The sequence below is a fragment of the Choloepus didactylus genome, chromosome 18 (assembly GCF_015220235.1).
Source record: "Choloepus didactylus isolate mChoDid1 chromosome 18, mChoDid1.pri, whole genome shotgun sequence".
Taxonomy (NCBI): domain Eukaryota; kingdom Metazoa; phylum Chordata; class Mammalia; order Pilosa; family Megalonychidae; genus Choloepus; species Choloepus didactylus.
Window position 1 is genome coordinate 56051493 of NC_051324.1, and position 23262 is coordinate 56074754.

At 43.3% G+C, this 23262-nt stretch overlaps 1 protein-coding gene across 1 annotated transcript in view; it reads left to right on the top strand.

The window, feature by feature from the left end:
* The first annotated feature begins 1891 nt into the window (after positions 1 to 1891).
* PECAM1 (platelet and endothelial cell adhesion molecule 1) overlaps positions 1892 to 23262 on the top strand; it is an 87451-nt gene continuing 66080 nt past the window's right edge. Inside the window, exon 1 of the mRNA XM_037807961.1 lies at positions 1892 to 2011. The gene's annotated coding sequence lies outside the window, so the exon portion shown is untranslated. The remainder of the gene's footprint in view (positions 2012 to 23262) is intronic.

Below are 23262 nucleotides of genomic sequence, written 5' to 3' on the forward strand. Positions count from 1 at the left end.
AAGGACAGACAGCTTTTTTTTAATCATATTTTTTTTATTGTAGAATATAACATATAATATAATATATTCCGGGTACAATTTAACAAGTAGTTAGCAAATTTCAAAGAATATTATAGGTTATAATTCCACACTTTCAGTTATTTCCTTATTATGAAATATAGCATATATACAAAGAGGTAATATCTTTCAAAGTATGATTCAACTAGTAGATATATAGGATATTTCCAAAGTGATTATGAGTTATGGTACCGTAGTGTCAGGACAGACAGCTTTTTAAGGGCTGGGAGTGGGTTGGGGGAAAAGCCCCGGATGATGGTAAGAGGGGTTGATCATTGGGGTGTGTGAGGGACTTACTGAGGTGGAATTAGGATGTTTTAGTTCCACCAAGATGGGGAAGGGATTTACTGAGGTTGTGATCGGGAGCACTTGGTTTGAAACGTTTTCATTTGTAGTCATTGGACCACCTGGAGTCTGTTAGGGCTGGGAGAAAGGAGGAGGAGGGAGGTAGGGGAGCTACCCAGTCTCAGGAGCCTCTCGGGGGAGGTGGGTAGCCAGGGTGAGAGGAAGAAGGGAGGGTGAGGTCTGGGGCAAGTTTGATGTTGAGAATAGTTCAGGTCTGAAGTTGTCTTTTTTCCTGCAGTCAGTTGTTTTTCTCTGCAGTCCCACAGCTGCAAGATGAGTTTCAGGTTAGTCAGGATGGGGGAGGGTATGGGTGAGGCACAAGGGGTAAGGTGAGCAGCTTCGTCAGGAGAAACAAACAGGCTTGGTCAAAGTATTTGCATCGAGATGTGTTACCACCATTACCACAGTGTGGCTGTTTGGCATGTGGTTTGTCTTTTGTCATCTACGTGGCCTCTGGGTTGCAGGTATGTGGATTAATATGCTGGTGTTTACAGATCACAGGGTGACCTTGGAGAGGCTGAAAGCCGGGGACCTTCTCTAGGCCCAGTGGGGGCAGGGCAGGAGGTCGGGAGGTGTGTCACAGCTTTGCTGGCAAAATACCAGGTCTTGGCTACCTGGGCCTAGGCTTGGAGGGACTTACCCATCGCATGGTGCCTGGTGCACATATGGTAGCTGGGAGACAGACTCCCCATGAATTGAGTTTGTTTGACTTATGTTTGCTGAAGACACACTTACCACTGAAGCATCTGGATCTGGAGATGTGCATGAGAGTTGGTCCCTGCTTAAGAAAGTTAGTTCTTAAGTGGTTAGTATTGAGCACTATGTGTGCCAGCACTTTCTAAGAGTTTTAGGTGTGTTTATATCTAATCCATACAGACACTGTAAGGGAGTTATTACCATGCTCCCCGTCTTGCCTATGAGGAAACTGAGGCCCAGAGAGGTTAAGTAAGCTCTCCAAGTTCACACAGCTTGTCTGGTCCTAGAAGAGCCTTTCTCTTACTACTACTCCATTTCCTCATGATATGGTTTGATAAGTTCTATGGGATCCCAGAAAAAAAGAGGCATCTGAGGCACTGGGAGAAGGGTTCAGGGATCTTCCCTGGGGAATTAGCCAACCAAGGAAGAGGGAGGGGTATTCCAAGCAGAGGGAACAACATATGCAAAGGTAAGAGGCAAGAGAACATGGCACAATGAAGATTTATGGATGAGGCTTGGAACAAATGGTATTTCAGAGCATTAAAAAAAAAAAACTGGGATTTTCTTTGGGGAAAATAGTCCAATTTTTCAAGAGAAATAGTCTCAGATGGTACTCCACCAACTTGGTGAGCTGTCTCCTGCACGTCCTTTACTCTCACCAGTCCTGTTTCCTTTTCTGCATTGTGGGCCTCACATATTTAACGTAGTGTGAAAGGCAGAAGGCAGGGTAATGCAAGGTAAGAATGCATGTAGGATGTCATCAATATGACAATGTAAGACAGCTACTGGAAACCTCTCCCCAGAGATTCAGCAGAAAGAGAGGACAATTCTCACGTCTTCAGAACTCTGGAGGAAGGTAAAGACTGAAGAAGGATCCCACAGATGCTGAATTGAAGAAAGAGAAACATATCAGGTAGGAAACTTCCATCCTGAACCCACTGGTTCTCTCCCTTCCCCCTCACTCGGTCCACACAGCTTGGGAGGTGCCCAGAGGCAGCAGCTGGGATCCCTCCCACCTCCCACTGGGGACACAGACTATAAACTCTCGCAGCAGTGGGACGGACCCCCCACCTATATCCAGACACAGAGACCCCTAGCTGGTTTCAGGCTGCTGGGGAGGGTGGAATACAAAAGGGCAACAAGGAGGAGTTTCCAAAATGAAAGATTGAGGAGGGAATGGCAGAATCTTTCCCAAAAGCAGCAAGTAGCCAGGCAGAAACTGCCCAAATCAACTGTTTGGGGACTCAGGGGAAAGGGGAGGACATCTCAAGGCCCAGGTCAGTGAGGGACAAAGAGTCTGAGAAAATGTGGACAGAGACTGTAACACCTGGTGTCCATCCCCCACCCTTGAGGGAAACGGCAGTGGGTGGCCCAATTCTTGCCTGGGGGATGGATGCACACTGGAGCAGCTGGGGGAATCCTCCGTCCCAGGTAGAAGGGGACACAGCCCCACACTTAGCCAGGTTTTGGCCAGCTAAGTGGGGGCACAGGAACCCCCCAGTTTCAGCCTCACCGGGTCAGAGGCCCTAGGCTCCGGGAGGTAAACAGCTTCTGAGGAAAATTCAGTCACCAAACAGCGCCATCTGCTGGGCAGACTGGAAAGTGCAGGAGAAAATTTTTCAGACCCTCTCCCAGCCCCATCAGAGCTTGTCTACACCCCTTGTAGGGGTACCCAGCCCTGTTCTGGCTGAGAGACACTGATGACCCACCTTGCAAAGCAGTGCCCAGTACAAAGCCAGGCAACAACTAAATCCTGGACAAGAGAGAGAAATTGACCTTCAGAATAGACACATCAGCATAATCAGATGATCAGATATCAGCAAAAAATCAAAAGACATACTAAAACTCAAGAAGAAATGGCTCATTCAAAGGAACATATCAAAAAGTTGGAAAAGATACAGAATCTGGAATAACTAATCAAGGGTGTGAAAGCTAATCTCCTGAATCAATTCAAAGAAATGAAGAAAAATGTTATTAAAGAGATAAAGGATATTAAGAAGACACTAGAAATGTGTGAAGAAGAATTTGAAAGAATACATAGAAAAATAACAGGCATTATGTAAATAAAAGACACTGTAGATGAAATTAAAAATATACTGGAGACAAACAACAGCAGATTTGAAGAGGCAGAAGAAAGAATCAGTGAACTAGAAGACAGATCAACCGAATTTGAACAAATGGAAAAATAATGGAAAAATTTGAGCATGGTCTCGGGGAAATTGTTGACAACACAGAGCTCACAAAAATGCATCATGGGTGTGGCCCTCTCTCTCTGGCTAAGCCAACTTGAAAGGGGAAATCACTGCCCTCCCCCCTACGTGGGATCAGACACCCAGGGGAGTGAATCTCCCTGGCAACGTGGAATATGACTCCCGGGGAGGAATGTAGACCCGGCATCGTGGGACGGAGAACATCTTCTTGACCAAAAGGGGGATGTGAAAGGAAATGAAATAAGCTTCAGTGGCAGAGAGATTCCAAAAGGAGCCGAGAGGTCACTCTGGTGGGCACTCTTAGCACACTTTAGACAACCCTTTTTAGGCTCCAAAGAATTGGGGTGGCTGGTGGTGGATGCCTGGAGCTGTCAAACTGCAGCCCAGAGCCCATGAATCTCGAAGACAGTTGTATAAAAATGTAGCTTATGAGGGGTGACAATGGGATTGGGAAAGCCATAAGGACCACACTCCACTTTGTCTAGTTTATGGATGGATGAGTAGAAAAATAGGGGAAGGACAATTGCTCTTTTTTCACTCTGATTATTATTCTTGTTATTTTTGTGTGTGTGCTAATGAAGGTGTCAGGGATTGATTTAGGTGATGAATGTACAGCTATGTAATGGTACTGTAAACAATCGAAAGTACAATTTGTTTTGTATGACTGCGTGGTATGTGAATATATCTCAATAAAATGATTTAAAAAAAAAAAAAAAAAAAGAAAAATAGGGGAAGGAAACAAACAGACAAAGGTACCCAGTGTTCTTTTTTACTTCAATTGCTCTTTTTCACTCTAATTATTATTCTTGTTATTTTTGTGTGTGTGCTAATGAAGGTGTCAGGGATTGATTTAGGTGATGAATGTACAACTATGTAATGGTACTGTAAACAATCAAAAGTACGATTTGTTTTGTATGACTGCGTGGTATGTGAATATATCTCAATAAAATGAAGATAAAAAAAAAAATGCATCATGGGTGTCTCAGAAGGAGAAGAGAAGGGAAAAGGGCCGGGAAGAATATTCAAAGAAATAATGGCTGAAAAATTCCCAACCCTTGTAAAAGACATAGATCTGCAAACCCAAGAAGCTCAATATACTCCAAATGGAATAAATCCTAATAGACCTACTCCAAGACACACACTAATCAGACTCCCAAATGCCAAAAAGAAGGAGATAATTCTGAAAGCAGCAATAGAAAAGCGATTCACCACATGCAAGGGAAGCCAAATAAGACTAAGTGCTGATTTCTCATCAGACACAACGGAAGCAGGAAGGCAGTGGTATGGTATATTTAAGATACTAAGAGAGAAAAATTGCCAATCAAGAATTGTCTATTCAGCAAAGCAGTTCTTCAAAATTGAGGGAGAGTTTAACATATTCACAGATAAACAGAAGCTGAAAGAGAGTTCGTTCATAAGAGATTGGCCCTATGAGAACTACTGAAGGGAGTTCTGCTGGCTGGAAAGAAAAGACAGGAGAGAGAGGTCTGGAGGAGGGTACAGAATTGAAGAGTATTCATAAGGGTAACAAAGGATTAAAAGAGAGAGAGAGAAAAAATAGATCTGACAAATTAAAACCAAAGGATAAGATGGTTGTATCAAGAACTGCCTTTCCAGTAATATCTTTGAGTGTTAACAGATTAAACTCACTAATAAAAAGAAACAGATTGGCAGAATGGATTTAAAAATATCTGTCTATATGCTGTTCACCAGAGACTCATCCTAGACCTAAAGATACAAATAGGTTGAAAGTTTCACTTTCGGGAAAAAGATATTCCATGCAAGTAGTAACCACAAGTAGGCTGGGACAAAATAGACTTTAAAATGCAACAATGCTATACGAGCTAAAAAAAGGACAATATATATATTAATAAAAGGGGCAATTCACCAAGAAGAAATAACAATCATAAATATCTATGCTTCTAATCAAGTTTCCCCAAAGTACATGAAAGGAGTAATAGACAACTCTACAATAATAGTGGGAGACTTCAACACACCACTTTCTCCAATAGATGGAACATCTAAACAGAGGATCAATAAGGAAACAGAGAACCTAAATAATATGATAAATGAAATATACCCAACAGACTATATAGAACATTGCACTCCCAAACAGCAGGATATATATTCCTCTCAAGTGCTCATGGAACATTCTCCAGGATAGACCATATGCGGGGGGCACAAAACAGGTCTTAATAAATTTAAAAAGACTGAAATTATACAAAGAACTTTCTCTGATCATAATGGAATGAAGCTGGAAATCAATAACAAATGGCAAACCAGAAAATGCACAAATATATGGAGGTTAAACAACACGCTATTAAACAACCAGTGGGTTAAAACAGAAGTTGCAAGAACAATCAGTAACTATCTCGAGATGAATGAAAATGAGAACACAACATATCAAAACTTATAGGTCCTTCAGCAGACAAGTGGATAAACAAGATGTGGTACATACATTCAATGGAATGCTATGCAGCAGTGAGAAGAAATGAGGTCCTGAAACATGTGACGACATGGATGGACCTTGAGAACATAATGCTGAGTGAAATAAGTCAGACACAAAGGGAGAGATATTGTATGTTACCACTAATGTGGACTCCCTGAATAATGTAAAACATTACATTATTGTAATGATGTCTTAAAATGTACAATTTAGGGGACCTAGAGATAGAAGCTAGCGAAGGGGTAGTGATTACCTAATATGTACAGACATGTTAATGAGGTTGAACTTAAATGTATGGGAATTGACAGGGATGATGATTGTTCATTAATGGGATTATAAGTATCAGTGCCACGTTGAAGGCGAACATAATCAAAGGTGGTTGTTTAAAGGCCTGTATCCCACAGATTAGCACTACAAGGGGGAGGAGGCTTATAAAGGTTTGTGACAATGGAGTTTCCCATGAGATTTGGTTACAACAGGATCTCGTGAGATTTGGTGACTAACAGTGATTAGGGGAGGGACGTTTTAATGCTTTCCCCCTGGGGGGAGGGGCCTGTTGCCTGGTCATGTAGGCAGCTGTGAGTATCTCAATAATGGAGGGGGGGCAGGGTCCTGGGCCCGGGGTCCTCACAGTCCACCCCCACGTAACAGACTACATTGACCATAGGACAGACATTGCAGGATAAGAGAAAACAGAACACTATGGGTCCCCCCCCCGTACAGAAATAACAACCCCACAAACAGCTGCTACTGACAACTATAAAATCTGTGCTTATTCTGATCCACTGAATTCTGCCAGACCAGCAGGAAGTTCCACATAGTCCAATTCACCGGGGTTATGGTCCAAGAAACACTGGTAGCACCTAAAGGTGGCAAGAACATGCAAACCCGACATTGGGTTCAATTGTGGGCATGAGTTTACTGCTGAGGCCCCTAGGGTGCTATGGGTGAAAAGAAAGGGTTTAGGGGAACTTTAAGGGGTAATTCCTACTGATATACAAGCTAAGTTTTCATTAGTGGACAGAAGAGTTCCTGGGGAAGGGGTGCTATAAGGGATTTTTGGATATCACACTTTTCCCCTCTGCAATTGCAGGGAGTCTTCTGGAGTTAAATCTGTGGTTAGCTTAGGCATAATAAGTGTCCACAAAGTCATACATGCAGTACCTTGAGGTTTGGGGGGTGTCCCAGGTTGGTTATATATATTTTAAATCTTAGGTGACCCCAATACCCCGTGGGCTTAGGATTCCCAGCCAGCATGGCTGCATTGGCCAGGACTGTGGCCAATCAACTTAATTTTCCTCAATTTCTAATGCTTCTGGCACAGGCAAAAGCAAATTATTTTCACTACCTCATTGTGGTTGTAACATTGCCAGTCCTTTTACCTGGCAGCACTTGCATGGATCCTGCAGTTACCAACTCAGTGGGAGCCGGGGCAGCTGCTCAAGGTCATGAATTGAGGCTGGTGAGGGCTGGGTATAACCAACGGGTCCACTACCACAAAGATTGTTTGTCATCTTTTACCTGCTCTTTTAAAAGCTGATTCATTCTTTCAATTAACCCTGCTGCTGCGGGATTGTATGGCAAATGCAATGTCTGTAAGATGTCATGTTCAGTAGCCCATGCTTGGGTTAATTGTCCAGTAAAAGGGGTCCCTCTTTGTGGGGACCCCAAAGAAAGCACTTAATTTCTCTAGGCTACGTAGTGCAGCCCTCTGGTTGGCTTTTCCTACTGGGAAGGCCAGTAACAGCCCAGTAGCTGTGTCTACGGCTATAGAGGCATATTTTGCACCCTCAAATAAGGGAACGGGCCCAATGTGGTCTACTTGTCATTTGGTGACTGGGATCTGCTCGTGGTCAATGTGGCCGAGTTGACAACAGAGCATTCTTGTTCGTCACAGCAAGCAGGAGGGGCAGGCATCCACAAGGTCTTTCAGCTGTTGCCTCTGGATGGGCAACTGGAATTGCTGTGCCAGCCTCCAGAGTCTGGTTTTCTCTGTGTCCTGTTTTCCTATGTAGCCATCCAGCAGCCTTGTGCAATGTTGGCTCCAGGCTATGAATTTTTGCTAAAGCATCTGCTTTGATATTGCCAGGTAAAGAGTCAGTGCAAGTAGTTAGTGCATCTCCTGGTTTGTGAACAATAACCATCCATACAGCCCTTAATTCAGCCCATTGGCTGCTTTGCATAGTCCCATTTCCCCACCATATAGTGTCCATCATGGCTACTGCCATCCAAGTGGCAGGCTGCCCATGTGCTGGTCCATTAGTATACCGTGCAGACTCTGGCATATTGCCACATCCGTTATTGTTGGGCACAGAAACAGCCATCTCAGGAGTTTCAGCAGGGAGGGGCAAGCACTGTTTTACATAGGAAACTGGCCCTAGAATATCATGCATTTCTGCACTTAAGGGGCTGTTGTTAAAGACACTGCATTGCAGCAGATAGGCTTTCCATTTTATCAGCATGCTCAGCTGAGCACTCTCTGAATGCAGTTGAGTTGCTGTGTTTTTTATCCACCCTTTATGGGAATGGCAGTGCACAGTGATAGGGGGCATTTGGGGTCAGTCCTTCAACTTGCAGCAGGGCATTATAGGCAGCACACAGTTGTTTTTCTAAGGGACTTTACCACAGTTTGACTCCTTTCCAGAGCTGAAACCAAAAGCCAATGGAAACTCGCTTTGCCTGTTGCCTTTGCCACAAGCCCCACCCAAAACCAATGTTGGTACTGATCACGTCAAATTCACAAGGCATATCTGGGTCCATCCCCCATAAAGCCTGAGCCTGTGCAATAGCCCGTTTTTCTTTTTCAAAAGCAGCCTGCTGTGGAACCTCCCATTCCCATATTTTTCCTTTCCTGACTAGGGCATTCAAAGGTTTCAGAATCTGCACTAAATGGGATTTTAACAGTCTGCAATAACCTAACAAACCAAGAAAAACCATAAGCTGTTTAGGAGTTGGTGGAATGGGGTAATTTTGCACTTTTTCAACAGCAGCAGAGGGAATAGTCTTAGTGGTGGTTTCCAATTCTGCAAGAAAGTTACCTGTCAACATATCATCAATATAATGAAAGAGAGTGACCTCTGCCAGAGGTTTCCACATTTAAAAGTCTTGTGCTATCAAACTATGGCAAATAGTGGGACCATGAAGATATCCTGGTGGTAGCACAGCAAGTGCCCATTGTTGTTTTTTCCACATGAAGGTGAATGCAGGCTGGCTGGAGGGGTCTAGGGAGATACTAAAAAAAGCATTAGCAAGGTCTAATACAAAATGAAACTGGCCTAATTTCATACTTATAATCTGTAATAAAGTAGTTATATTTGGTGCAGCTGCAAACAAAGGAAGAGTTACTTTGTTAGGCTGTATGTAATCAATAGTCATTCTCCAGGTTCCATCAGTTTTTCTTACTGGCCAGACTGGAGTATTAAACGGACTGTGAGTAGGGACTATAATGTCCACTCTCTCTAATTCTTTGATGGTAGCAGTAATTTCTTGATGTCCCCCTGGCAACTTATACTGACACACTGCTACTGTGCATCTAGGGGAGGGTATCTTTACCAGTGACCACTTAGCATGTCCTTTTTGGATGGTTTTGACCACTCAGCACAGGAGGAGGAATTCCCCTACAGTAGTTTGCACAGTGATATTCTGCAAAGTATCAATTTCTAATAGATATTCTGGAATAGAAGATATGTACACTGTGTACTTTTGAGGTGGTAGCTGGCCAATCTGCATTAGTGATTGTTGTGTTGCTTTAATACTTTGGCCTCTATATACCTGGTGATGGCTAACATAGGTCCTTTAGGCTGTGGCTATTTTCCATATATTGGGGTGCATTTTGGTCCAGTATTCACTAGTGCTGAAACTTTATGTTCATTAGAGGAGACAAGAAAATAGTTAACTCAATATGCAGCCTCTGATCCCCAGTGTCCCCATATATAGCTTTTATTTGTGGGTCTTGACCTGTCCCCTGTATGAGGGGAAAAGGGGCTTGCCATGACTTCTTGGCAAGGGGAGTGGGGGTTTCTTTATGCTGTAAGGGCCAAGTTTTATGACCAGAGATTGCGTCTCTCTCTGGTGATCTGGTTCTAAATTTGGTGTATCTCTGCTCTTTTGATAACGTATTCTAACCTTACTAGCACAGGGTACACCTGTCTATCAATATCTTCAATTTTAGTGCCAGTGGCCATTAGGTTAGCCTACATCTCTCTGCATGACACACAGCTTGGACTGGCATGTATTTTTGGAGCATGGCCGGTAACCCTGACTCCAGCCCCTTTTAGCCATAGGCATTCAGATTCTCCTAGATCTGCTACTATTGGGCAGCCCTGGAGATGGGTTGCCCCACCAATGTGCTAAGAATGGGCACCAGTATCCCGTACCACTGATTCAGGGCACTTTGTAAGATTGCATTTTTTATGCCCATGGTGAAAATTTCATTATCTGGTCCCACAAAGTTAGCAGTATAAACTGCATGTTTCATTCCTAGCCCCTTTAGTATATCTTGTAATTCACCAAGTGTGCTCCAATGGGGGAGGGGGTGACCTGGGACATGTCCCCCACATTGGGCTAAGTTTCTTTACACTGAGTCACTAGCCAATTTAATAGTGAGCTGGACTCAGGTCGGTGGCTAAGGAATATATACTTTGGCAGAGGGAAGGGTGAGTGGTAATAGAGTCCAATTTGCTTATTTCACATCCTGAAAGCAGTATTCCCTGTCAATGTCCCACAGGTGCAGCAGCCAATTTGGTAAAATTTCTTTAGGTTTTTGTCTGTATTGATTCCCAATTTCCCATAACTCAGTGGCAGTATAATCGCACATTGGAACCAGCACCTTTTTTTTTTTTTAATTAAATTCAGTTTTATTGAAATACATTGACACATCATACAATCATCCATGATATACAATCCACTGTCCACAGTATGATAACATAGTTATGCGTTCATCACCACAATCTATCTCTGAACATTTTCCTTACATCAGAAAGAACCAGAACAAGAATAAAAAATAAAAGTGAAAAAAGAACACCCAAATCATCCCCCCATCCCACCCCATTTGTCCTTTAGTTTTTATCCCCATTCCTCCACTCATCCATACACTAGCTAAAGGGGGTGTGATCCACAAGGTCTTCACAATCACACTGTCACCCCTTGTAATCTACATTATTATATAATTGTCTTCAGGAGTCCAGACTGCTGGGTTGGAGTTTGGTAGTTTCAGGTATTTACTTCTAGCTATTCCAATACATTAAAGCCTAAGAGGTGTTATCTATATAGTGCATAAGAATGTCCACCAGAGTGACCTCTCGACTCCATTTGGAATCTCTCAGCCACTGAAACTATTTCGTCACATTTTGCATCCCCCTTTTGGTCAAGAAGATACTCTCAGTCCCACGATGCCGGGTCCACATTCATCCCCGGAAGTCATACTCGGAACCAGCATCTTTTGATCAGGTGGTGCTGCTAAGACAGTAGTAGTACAGCACCATCCCCATCTGCCTGGGATCAGGGTGTATTTGTTCTGTTTTGATCTTTTGTTGGAGCAGAGGATGAACATGCTTACTTTCCTCAATTTCATGTTCTCAGTCAGATGGGCTCACCCTCTTCTGAAGAAAAATCAATGGGGTCCCATACTTTGGGATCCCAGTTAGGAGAAGTCAAGATATGCCTTTGGGCAGCTTGCACCCTCTCTAGCGTACCATTGTGCTAATGTCTCTAAACTTTAACTACGTGGCACAGCCTCTCATTTAATGCACCCTTCAAATCTGCTTGGGCTATCCACACGTCTCTTTCTAACTTAAGTTCCCCTGTTGCAGGAGAACCAGCAATCCAGTTCTGGGAATTGCCATACTCCCTTGGTGGCCCCCACTCATCCAGGAGGGCTGCCACCCCTCCCCACATCCTCAGATTCCCCCAGCTCTGTCTCCTTTCCCAGGACTCATCATGCCTGTCACGGCAGGCAGTTCGTTGGTCTCCCAGCTGATGTGCCAAATGTTGCAATCCAGATTAGCCCCAAGACCAAAGAACACGCCTGGAACAGAGTTACCCATGAGTTTAACTAGGGACTTACAAAACAGGAGGTGGTTTTTCCTCATGGCAGCAGGTTGGGAGAGTGAAGTCAGCATTCTGCCATCCTGGACGGAGAGGGAGAGAGAGAGAGAGAAAGGGAGAGGGAGGGAGGCGGAGAGAGAGAGAGAGAGAGAGGGAGAGAGAGAGAGAGAGAGAGAGAGAGAGAGAGGGAGAGAGAGGAGTGCCAAGGGGGGGGCACTTATAAAGGTTTGTGACAATGGAGTTTCCTGTGAGATTTGGTTACTAACAGTGATTAGGAGAGGGAAGTTTTAATGCTTCCCCCCTGGCAGAGTGGGGGTGGAGGGGGTCCTATTGCCTGGTCATATAGGTGGCTGTGAGTATCTTAGTAATGGAGGAAGAGGCACGGGCCTGCCCTTCATCCTCACACAGGTTAAAGAATGAGGTGAAAGAATGGGGAGCAGTTGCTTAATATGAGCCGAATGTTTAACTAGGTTGAGCTCAGACATTTGGAAATGGACAGAGGTGATGGTAGCGCATTGTTGTGAGAATACCTAACAGTGCTGAACTGTGCGTGAGTGTGGTGAGAGGGGTGTTGCGGCCCATGGGGGCTTTGTCAGTTCAGAGGCCAAAGAAGATACCAGCCACGTTCTGAGACATGAGCTTTTATTCAGGGCTTACCTACAGGGTGGGAAGTCGGTATAGAGATCATAATGGCTCTCTCGTGCTGGATGGGTACCGCTTTGCAGGGAAGTTGACCGCATGATTAAAGGGGACAGTAAGCCAGTTATAAGGGTTTGAGACAAAGACATTCCTAAGGGTACAGGAACAGAGTCTTGTGACATGGGGGGTGGGGGGGGTGGTGACGATTGATAGATAACCACAAGAGTGTCAAAAAGGAAGGAAACTATCAATACTTGGCAGCGGGAGGTCTGGGGACCATTTACACCTTCTCCTTTGTGAGACCAAGAGTTTCTCACCTTCTGCCTACTTCCTGTTTTAAAGTTACATTTTAAGGTTAATTTACCATTTTCTCTTTACTGGTTTACAAAGATGATAGGTTAAACACTAGCTGCCCAGGTCACGCAGACTGCTATGCAACAAAAAGTTCCACAGGCCTGTTTTGCTCAGGCCAGGGGCTGCCACAAGGGGGATGTTCAGAGTCACGTGTGTCACCAGAAGGAAAGTTGGAGGTTAAAACACGGGAATGTATAACTCAGTGAATCTTGTGGTGGACAATGTCTGTGACTAACTGCGCAAATATGAAAAAGTTCTTTCATGAACTAGAACAAATGTTAACTATTACAAGAAGTTAATAATAGAGGGGTTTTGGGGGAAAATGTACCTATTGCAAACTATGTACTATAGGTAACAGTACTATTTTAATACTCTTCCATCAACAGTAACAAATGTACCACACCAATACTATGGGTCAATAATAGCGGGGGATTAAGAGGTATGGGAAGATCTGGGTTTTCTTTTTTCTTTTTCTTTTCCTTTTTTTTCTGGAGTAATGAAAATGTTCTAAATTTGATCACGGGTATATGCACAACTATGTGATGTTACTTTGAGCCAGTGATTGCATACTTCAGATGGTTTCTATGCTGTGTGAATATATCTCAATAAAATTGCATTAAAAAAAAAGAATGCATGAGGCCACCCAGATATCCGGGCTCTGTCTGGTTCTCCCTGGCCCTTCCCTTCCTGGGAAAGCTCAGGGAGCTTTTAGCCTGCAGTCAGGCTAAAGAGCAACCCAAAGCCTTTCCCCTCCTCCAGCGCCGGGCAGCACCGGCTTCTCAGCGACGCCTCCTCCTTCCTCTGCCTGCGCTCCAGAGGCTCAGCCTGGAGGGGCGCCCAGCACCTGAGCGACTCTGGTGTTGGAAAGAGTTTGGCGGGAGCCAGGGGAAGGGAAAAATCCTCCTGCCGACGCTCCCTTGCCGGCTTCCCGCGGACTGGTCACCATGGAAATCGAGCCCTTTTCCCTTCCCGGGGCCGCTGGCCGGGGGCATGTTGACGCCCTTCCTGCGCGGCTCACAAGTTCCTTCCTTTTTCCTGTTGCAGAAATGCCACAGTAACCCACGCCGTCCAGGAACCACCTCTCACACCTGAGGAGCCCGATCTTGGGAAAAACAATCCCATTTGATTCCCCAGGGATCGCAGGGACCTTCGGGGTGAGCCGGGCAGCAAGAACAATGCAGGTGTGAGAACAATGTGGCCTCCAGGGCTGAACTGGGGGCCCTGCTTTCCCCTTCCTTCAGCTTTCCTAACCGGGTCCTAAAAATGGATTTACAGGCAGGAGCAGGTAGCATGGTGTGAGGTGGCAGAAAAGTTAAATTCAAAGCCTTCTGTGAGAGCCCGGCAGAGGCAATTACAGACAGGGAGGAACCCCTGCATTACCAGCACCCACCCACTTATGGGGACCACCAAATCATCTGTTTTTGTAGGTTAAGGGATGCAGATGGAGGGGAGGAAGGAGGGAGGGGTGGAGGGAGATGAAGGGGAGGGAAGTGGGGAGGAGGGAGGTGTGGGATGGAGGGAGGTGGGGTGGAGGGAGATGAGGATGCAGGGGAGGCCTCACACCGGTGTCATTACTGTCCTGTCTGCATCCATATGATTTGCGAGCTTCATCAGCTGGAGGCCTGGTGAGGCCTGGCTCCGCGGGGTTGATCCAGCACTCAGGACCACCCTGAGAGGCTAGTGTCAGATCCTGGGATGTAGGGATCCCATAGATAGTGAAGGAAGATCCCCATCAGGCAAGCTCAGGGCCTCAGGGTCCTTCTCTGCAAGTTGACCCAGGGATCCCTCTCTGGGCCTCATTCTTTGAGGGAAGTCGTGAGGGCTGGGCACCTCACATTTACCCATTTCACTGTTTGAGTGGTCCATCTAACAATAATTTTCTGCTGAACTGGCCTTGAAATTATCAGGAAGGGAAACATTTCATTTAGGCACTGGGACATTTCCATGCATCTCTAGAATAATTTTCAAAAATCCGCTTCACCTCCTTTAACATCCAAGACCTTTCCTAGATGCAAAACGCTCTTTTTGGCTGTCTACCTAGAACTTCCCCTTATTTGTTGCATGTTTGCTATTTCTTATCCTTGGAGACCAACATGGTTCTTCCAGGTTTTAAGTAGTGGTGTGAAAAATTCTTGCTTTATTTTGTCAGCAGAGCGGTCGGGACACCTGGATCCCAGGGAAGCCCTGGCCCTTAGAGAAAAGCAGATGGTGATGGAGGAGGCCTTGTCAAAGGCTGTAGAACAGCTCACCTCGCGGCTGCTGCTTGGTACGGCAGAATGGACCTCTCTGAGAATATTCCAATTTCTGCTTATTCACTCTGCTTGATACTGGGGCCAGGGGAAATGAAGGACTTCCACGCAATGCCCAGCTCTCTCCTCAGCAGTCTGAGGGGTCTCACTCCCCTTAAGACCCCAGGAGAACTGGAGAGCTGATGGCCTTGGGGTCACCTAGGGCGGTCGTCTCCTGAACAGTGTCTGGGGCAGGGACCCCAACCAGCCCTCGACTCCTTCACTGACGGGGAACTGGTCCATTTTTTTTTTTTCAATTGAAATTTTTGTTGACATAGTTGTAGACTGACGTGAAATTATAAGAAATAATACGAAGAGATCCTTTGTACACTTTGCCTAGTTTCCCCCGAGATAATGTTTTTCAAAACTATATTCTTGATTGTACGCCATGGATGATTGTATGGTATGTGAATATATTTCAATAAAACTGAATTTAATTTAAAAATATATATATATTCTTAAGATCACAACCAGGATATTGACATTAATAAATCCACCCAGCTTATTCATATTTCCCCAGTTTTACTTGTACTCATTTGCATGTATGTATTTAGTTCTATACATTTTTAATGTAATTTTATTGAAATATATTCACATACCATACAATCATCCAAAGTGCACAGTTGTTCACAGTTTCATCATATATTTGTGCATTCAACACCACAAGTTCTATACATTTTTTGATATATTTTTAAAAGCATTTTTATTTTGAAATATCTTGGAACTTACAGGACAGTTACTAAAATAGTACCAACCCCATACAGAGAACTCCGACAAGCCTCTATCCCCCCAGATACCTAGATCCATCAATTTTAACATTTTTGAACATTTTCCATGTCATTCTATCTGTCTATCCATCTATCTAAATGTTGTGAACATTCATGCATGGGTTTTTGTGTGAAAATAATTCTCTGGGCAACTGGTCCATTTTTAAACAGTGCTAATTAAAGCAGATCCTTAGATTTGTGAGGGACTGTTTGGAGACCCACATGTGTTCTTAATATTAGAAATGTGTTTATGCAGGCTCCTGGCTCGGTCCTAAATCATGTGGATCTCATTTCTGTCTAGAAGCACCATTTCCTGTGCATATTCTCATACCTCAACTTGGCTGCCTGTTTTATGAATCTGTTTATTTTAATTTTGTTTAATCAGGTAAAGAAGCTTTAAAGAAACAGGAAATATTAAGACAGTTGTATAGAGCAAAGTGAAGGATTATATCCTAGAATAACCTTGGGGAATAAATATTTCATATTCTGTAATATTTCAACTTTTTTCAGACTGTGACCCCTTCGATCTTTGTTCTAGGCCAAAGATTTTTCTATTGTGTGGCATTTCAACAAGACCTGAAATGTTTTTCTTCTAGAGCCACTGTGCAAGGAGTTAGGAGCTCAGGGCTGCAGTTGGCAGCCAGGATCCCGAAGTCACTTCACCACTTAAACTAGCTGTGGGATCCTGGGCAAGTATACTAAACTCTCTGAGAGTCTGGTTTCTCTCCTGTAAAATGAAGACAATGATAGTATGATTCATAGGTTATTTGAGATAATCCATGAGAAGTTCTAAGCACTGAATTAAGTATTAGCTATTACCATTGAAATAAAGCTCCATGGTGGGAGGATATGTTAAAGAATAATTTTTTAATGCCATTTTATTGAGATATACTCACACACCATATAATCCATTCAAAGTATACAATCAGTGGTGCTCAGTTTCATCAAATAGTTGTGTATACATCGCCAGATCAATTTTCGAGCCTTTTCCTTACTCCAAAATAAAAAATACATTAAAAAGTATATAAAAAAGAATACCCAAACCATCCCATACCCCTTATCCCCCCTATTATTTGTATATTTTTTGTCATTAAAGAATAAATTTTAAGGGGTGAAATCGTAACTCTCATGCAAAAATAAAATGAACCATGTGTCAAATATTTTATTCAACTCATTAATTAACGAGGAACCAGTAAGATATTGAGAGGTAAAATTGGTCAATATTATTAGGGCAATTTGCATTTCTAAGGATATGAATTACTACATTACTATGAGAATTCTACAGCTTACACGAAGGTTCAAAGTAGCTTAAAGACTATAAAAGGCGCAAATATCCCATAGGATCAGATAGATGATCTGGAAGACCCTGGCTAGTTTTCATTGAAGTCACCCAGAATTTTTTTGGTCCCCTTCAAAGTCGTTCCCAATATTTCTTGATACTTGTTAATTTGATATTAAGTAAATCAAACCACAGCATTTTAAAGTTGCCCAAACCCCAGTAGAACTTTATTATGTTGAAACCCACACTGGCTTTATAAGGAGGAACCTGCAATCTGGTGAGCTGGGACTCTGTTGCGTATTAAAATATTTATAATTTTGAATCCCCCAAACACTGTAAACATGTTGACCACAGAAAAAATGTAAACAAATTGAGAAAAATATGTTTTTGTAATAAGTGATAACCAGACATTTTTGCAAAGAAATAATATGGACTGGTTTGATGCCAGCCAGATGGGTACTTAAAAATACCCAGTGCAGACGCCGCTTTGGTGAGCATTAGGTCGAGGCAGAGCTGGGTCACTGACCCTGGCTGCCACACTGCGCTGAGCTGTGCAGAAGCTCGAGGCCCCTCTCACTTCAGCTCGGGGACCCCCACTCCTTGCCCACAGCCTTGGAAACTTGGGAGCACCTGGCTCCGAAGCCTGCTCATTAAAGGCATCCACCTGCAGCTCTGATCTCCTCCACCTTTAAATGTGTCGTGCACCCTGAACCTGTGGCTGTTGTGCGTTGGGCATATGGGCAGCTTACGATGAAGGAGGCCAATAAATTGCACTGAACATTCAAACTAGAGTTACATTGGACCTGCTTTCGAGTGCTAAGTTTCCCTTTGAATTTGATCTGCTTTTAGTTTGGTTACAAGAGCTACATTACATGACAGATTCAACAATGACTTGGTTGATCTGAGTTAAAATGTCAGCACACCTGTGCCAGTTTGGATGTATTATGTCCCCCAAAATGCCATTATCTTTGATGCAATCTTGTGGGGGCAGATGTATTAGTGTTGATTCCCCTCTGATCACTGTGAGTCCAGGCCTTAGAGATTAGCCTGGAGTTAGCCCTAGAGATTCTTGATTTCCCCACTACATTTCATCTAGGGACTCAAATGTGATCATTTTTATTTACAAAGATGATTCCTTAGAAATGCCTGATATCTCAGAGCGGGAGAGTTTTGATCAGCATGTCAGATGAGGATTCATAAGATATCCCTTCCACATCTCAACTTTCCCCATCACGGTTTCCATATATCGCGGGTTGGTGTAAACATTAAATGGGAATTTTGGGGGAATTTTGCAGAAGCTGGAAAACAGCTGCTGTGGTTGGCCAACATTAAGGTGTTGATTAGTCCACTGTAAGGCATAGGAAGAAAAAAGAGAAGGAAATCCAGGAAGTCCTTTCTGCAGCTACATCAACAATGCAAAGAATTTGCATAAACCATGAGATCCCCATCTCTCTTCCGTAGAAAGTGCAACATTCTTTTTGGTGCAGGATTGTTACAAAAAAGGCATTCCTGTAGATTCGGGCATCATAAGAGAAAAGGCTAAGTTCCTAAAGGAAAATGAAGGTGAAGAGTCTACCGCTACGGATTTTCAGTCCAGCAAAGTCAAGCTTGAAAATTTAAAAGGATTTAGCCTATGCAATGTAAAAGTAACAGGAGAGGTAACATCTGCGGATCAACAGGCAGCTAGGGAGTTCCTGAAACCCTGAAAGAACTGGCTGAAGACTTCTCTAGTATGAATGGAGGGCCAAAAAATTTTACAGGGATTTTCCAGATCTCTGGGGCCCTGTGCCCCTAACCCCTGCAATGTGGAAGGGATAACTGTATTGCTGCTAATAGTGCAATTTCAACTTCATCATGGAACAATGGTTTGGGGGGCAGACCAGAGAGCCTGATCAATGTGCGTCAGATTGTTTTTGAGCACATTAGCGTTTGCTTAATAGCCAACTTGAGAAGCAACTTCTGATTTAAATCCACCAGAGTGTTCCTATGCCAGACAAGTCCTAAAACCCAGAGGCAATAGCCTCTTTAAGATCAACAATCAGATGCAGCCCCCTTCCCCATACTATTGACACCCCGTTTCAATATGAACAAGTTAGGGTGCTCACTGCCTAGACACCCCTAAGGATCCAGAAAGTGATTAAACAAGAGGAATGGGTAGCAACCGATAAGATAGAATTTGACAAAAGATGACGAATACTGAAACTATACAAATAAGATGCTAAAGTATTAGAAAAGCTAGAAGGAAATAACTGAAACGGTGGATCTGTAACCTATAACATTCTTTGAAATTTGCTTTACAGCTATTTGTTGAGCTGTACTCTGAAAGTTAACACCTTTCTGTATACATATTATATTTTACAATAATGGAAATAAGTTGTGAATGTCACAGCCCAAGGAGGCTTTTGCAGCTGAAAGACTAAAGAAGATGCCAGGCTCTTTCTGAGATATGTGCTTTTATTCAGAGTTTATTTACAAGGAAATGGAAGTCGGTCACATTGCCCTGGATTCAGGAGCTGCTCTGAATGGCAGTGGGTTCAGAGCTCAACATGAAGATACTCTGCAAAAGCAGGGGGTGCCAGGGAGTGGTTTGTAGAGTTAGGACTAAGACATTCCAATGGGTGTGAGAGTAGCGGGGTTGTCTTGTGATGTAGGAAGGGATCGATTATAGTCAACAGGGAAGAGGGGAGGATTATAGATTCTTTTGTAGCCTCCGGGAGTTTCAGGGAGGAGGTAAGCTATAGATTACATTTAGTGCCAGAGGCCTGATCCTACAAGGAGAGTAGGTCAAACCTGAACTGACCTAGGTCACACAAGCGGCTGTGTACACAGTCCTCAAGGCCCTTGGGGAAGGTCCTGGGCCCCAGGGCTCCTACCGTGGAATTGTAACCCCTAGCATTCTTTGAAATTTGCTCTCTAACTACTTGTTGGAGCGTACTTTGAAAGTTGTCACTGTTATGTATATGTGTTAAAGTTCACAATAAAAAAATGACCAAAAAAAGGCAACTTCTGGACCAAAGCCTGATTATAAGCTGGAAACTGCCTGTACTTTAAACCAAAGTCATTTTTTGTATTTCAAATTCATTTTGCTGATCTCAAGAGAAACTATGACTATTTTTTTTCCTCAGGAGTTGTCACTGGCAGGAATTTCTCTGTGCTCTTATGATAAACCAAAAAGGGTTTCCACTTATTTTAACAAGACTCACTTCATCTAGAGAGAAAAGAGCAAGTGAGAGCAAAAACTAAGCCCTATCATTTTTGTTTATTATTATTAATCAGCTTTACTGCTGCTATGGTAGAATTAAAAAGTAGCTGCCATCTAAGAATAAAAATGTATTTGCAAAGCTCCATTGAGGGACTGGGGAAAATTTTGGAAACATTTAACTTCCCCATGTGGGAAATTACTGATATTCTCACAAGCACTGTGGACTACCAATTTAGAAGGCTGAGCCCTCGATCTTGGGGCTTGCCCTTATGAAGCTTGTAGCTGCAAAGGAGAGGCTAAGTCTGCTTATAATTGTGCCTAAGAGTCTCCCCCAGAGAACCTCTTTCATTGCTCAGATGTGGCCTCTCTCTAAGTCACCTCTGCAGGTAAACTCACTACCCTCTCCAATATGTGGGACATGACTCCCAGGGATGTAAATCTCCTTGGCAACATGGGACATGATTCCTGGGGATGAGCCTGGACCTGTTATTGTGGGATTGAGAAAGGCTTCTTGATCAAAAGTGGGGGAAGAAATGAAACAAAATAGTTTCAGTGACTAAGAGATTTCAAATGGAGTCAAGAGGTCATTCTGGAGGCTATTCTTATGAGTTATATAGATATCCCTTTTTAGTTTTTAGTGTATTGGAATAGCTAGAAGGAAATACCTGAAATTGTTGAACTGCAACCCATAAGACTTGATTCTTGAAGACGATTGTATAGCTATGTAGCTTACATGGTGTGACCATGTGATTGCGAAAAACCTGTGGCTCATACTCCCTTTATCTAGTGTATGGACAGATGAGTAGATAAATGGGGGCAAAAATTAAATGAATAATTTGGAGGGGAGAATTGGATATTTTGGGTGTTCTTTTTTACTTTAATTTTTATTCTTATTTTTATTTTTATTTTTTTGGAGTAGTGAAATTTCAAAAATTGATTGTGGTGATGAATGCACAGCTATATGATGGTACAATCAACAGTTGATTGTACACTTTGGATGAATGTATTGTGTATGGATATATCTCAATAAAATTGAATAATAAAAAGTAGCTGCCAGCTAATGAATGTATAGATTGCCAGTGTTTCTGGATTTTATCAAGACATCCAACAAATTCTCATGGAGGTCCTAGAAGCCTCGCAGAGAAGAGTGGGGTAAATGATAGTTGAGTAAGGTGATTTGTAGCTTGTTGATAATTCTACCCAACAAATTCTGATCAGGGTGAGCCTGGAGGAAATCTCTGGTAGGATGCCAAAGGGCTCTCTCTACATTCTTCTCCTACTGGATATTTTTATTAATGATTTGAATGAGGACTCTGGTGGCATTCTGCTGAATTCGTGAATGGCTTAAAGCTGGGAAGAAGAAATCAGAAGATAATCTGGGGAGCCCTTCCATCTGCTTCATCTCATTTGTTCCTTTTCTAGCCCAAGGGCATATGCAGCACCGTTATACACTTTGCGGGTCCCCCCCGCCCCGTTCAGGGCCTCTTGTTCAAAAGTTGTTAAGAAAAGGGCACATAAAAAATATTGGGAAATATGACAAAATTGGAATGCACAGAATGCAAGTTTGATATCAATGTTAAATTTCTTGAACTTGATAACTTGCACTTAGGGTGATTACATAAGTGAGTATTCTTGTTCTTAGGAAATGTACATGGCAGTGATAAGTGTTCAAGGAGCATGATGTATATAACATTTAGGTCAAATCATTGTTCTAATATATAATATTAATAAATTTGTCTTTATACCCATGCAGTTGTGAAACGAAATTAAAAAAAATTTTTTTTTGGAGAAAGGGGATCACAAAAGCAAAATGCCCACACAGGTGGGCATTGGGGCTGGGCTGCCTGGCTGCTTCTTGGGAATTGAGCCCATCTGCTTGAGCTCATTAACATTGCTGAGATAACAAGGTGGAAATTCAGATGGGGCAGGCTGGGGTCCAAACTAGACCAACTATTGTTATATTACTGGTATTTCTATTGCTATGTTCTTATTGGGCTCTGCCAGTTGAACATGCTTCCAAATGCTGGCTTTCATTTGCTCTCCCCAACAAGCCTGTGGAGTGGGTAGAGTGGGCATATAATTCTCAATTTAGAGGTGAGGAAATTGAGTCTTAAAGCATGTAAGCTATTTAACAGCACAGAAGAGACTGGAACATCAGGCTTTTGGGTCACGTGTTAGTCCAGGCCCAGTCTCTGATTGGGGTGACTCCCAAACCCAGTGAATTGATGATGATTCCTGCTTGTCTCCTCTCCACGCTTCATTCAACCCGCTGTCATCCGCTGGGAAAATGGCCTCGTATCTGATTTCCAATCACCAAAGTCATGAAATAGATGGGAGGCCTGTCCTGCCTGGTGCCTGTAGCTCTCGGACGTGGCCACTGCCTGCCTGACCCACCCTTCCTCCCCTCACCGCACCCCGAGACACTCAGAAAAAAACGCTTCCTGTGGTTTATCCCAGCGGGCAGCTTTCTCGAGCAGTTAATTGCTCTGATTCAGATTTGTGTTACTTACTGGTATTTGGAAGGCTGGAGCACAGAACATAGAAACCACTGTATGTCCTTCAATTCCCTTTGACCGACGAGGGGGAGAAGGGAGCAGCTGTGGGAGAAGCATGTTCCTGGGTGAACTTGCTAAGCCCAGTGGGTGCAGCTGGGGTTCCCAAATTGGCAATGTGGGAGTAAGTTCCTTGAATAGTTACTGAGGAGCTAAAACTGTTGGACCACTTTTTTTTTTCCTTCCCTGATCAAGGCCTCCACTGAGGACCAGAGATAGGAAGGGGGACGATATGAGAGGGCTACACACAAATAAAAAGTCATGCAATTTATTATTTTTTAAATAGCGAAATAGGAAACATTCCAGTTGTACGTTTTTAATTTTTAGTAAGACACTTCTATTTTACAAATAATGTATAAAGAGCATGACGTCATATAAACCT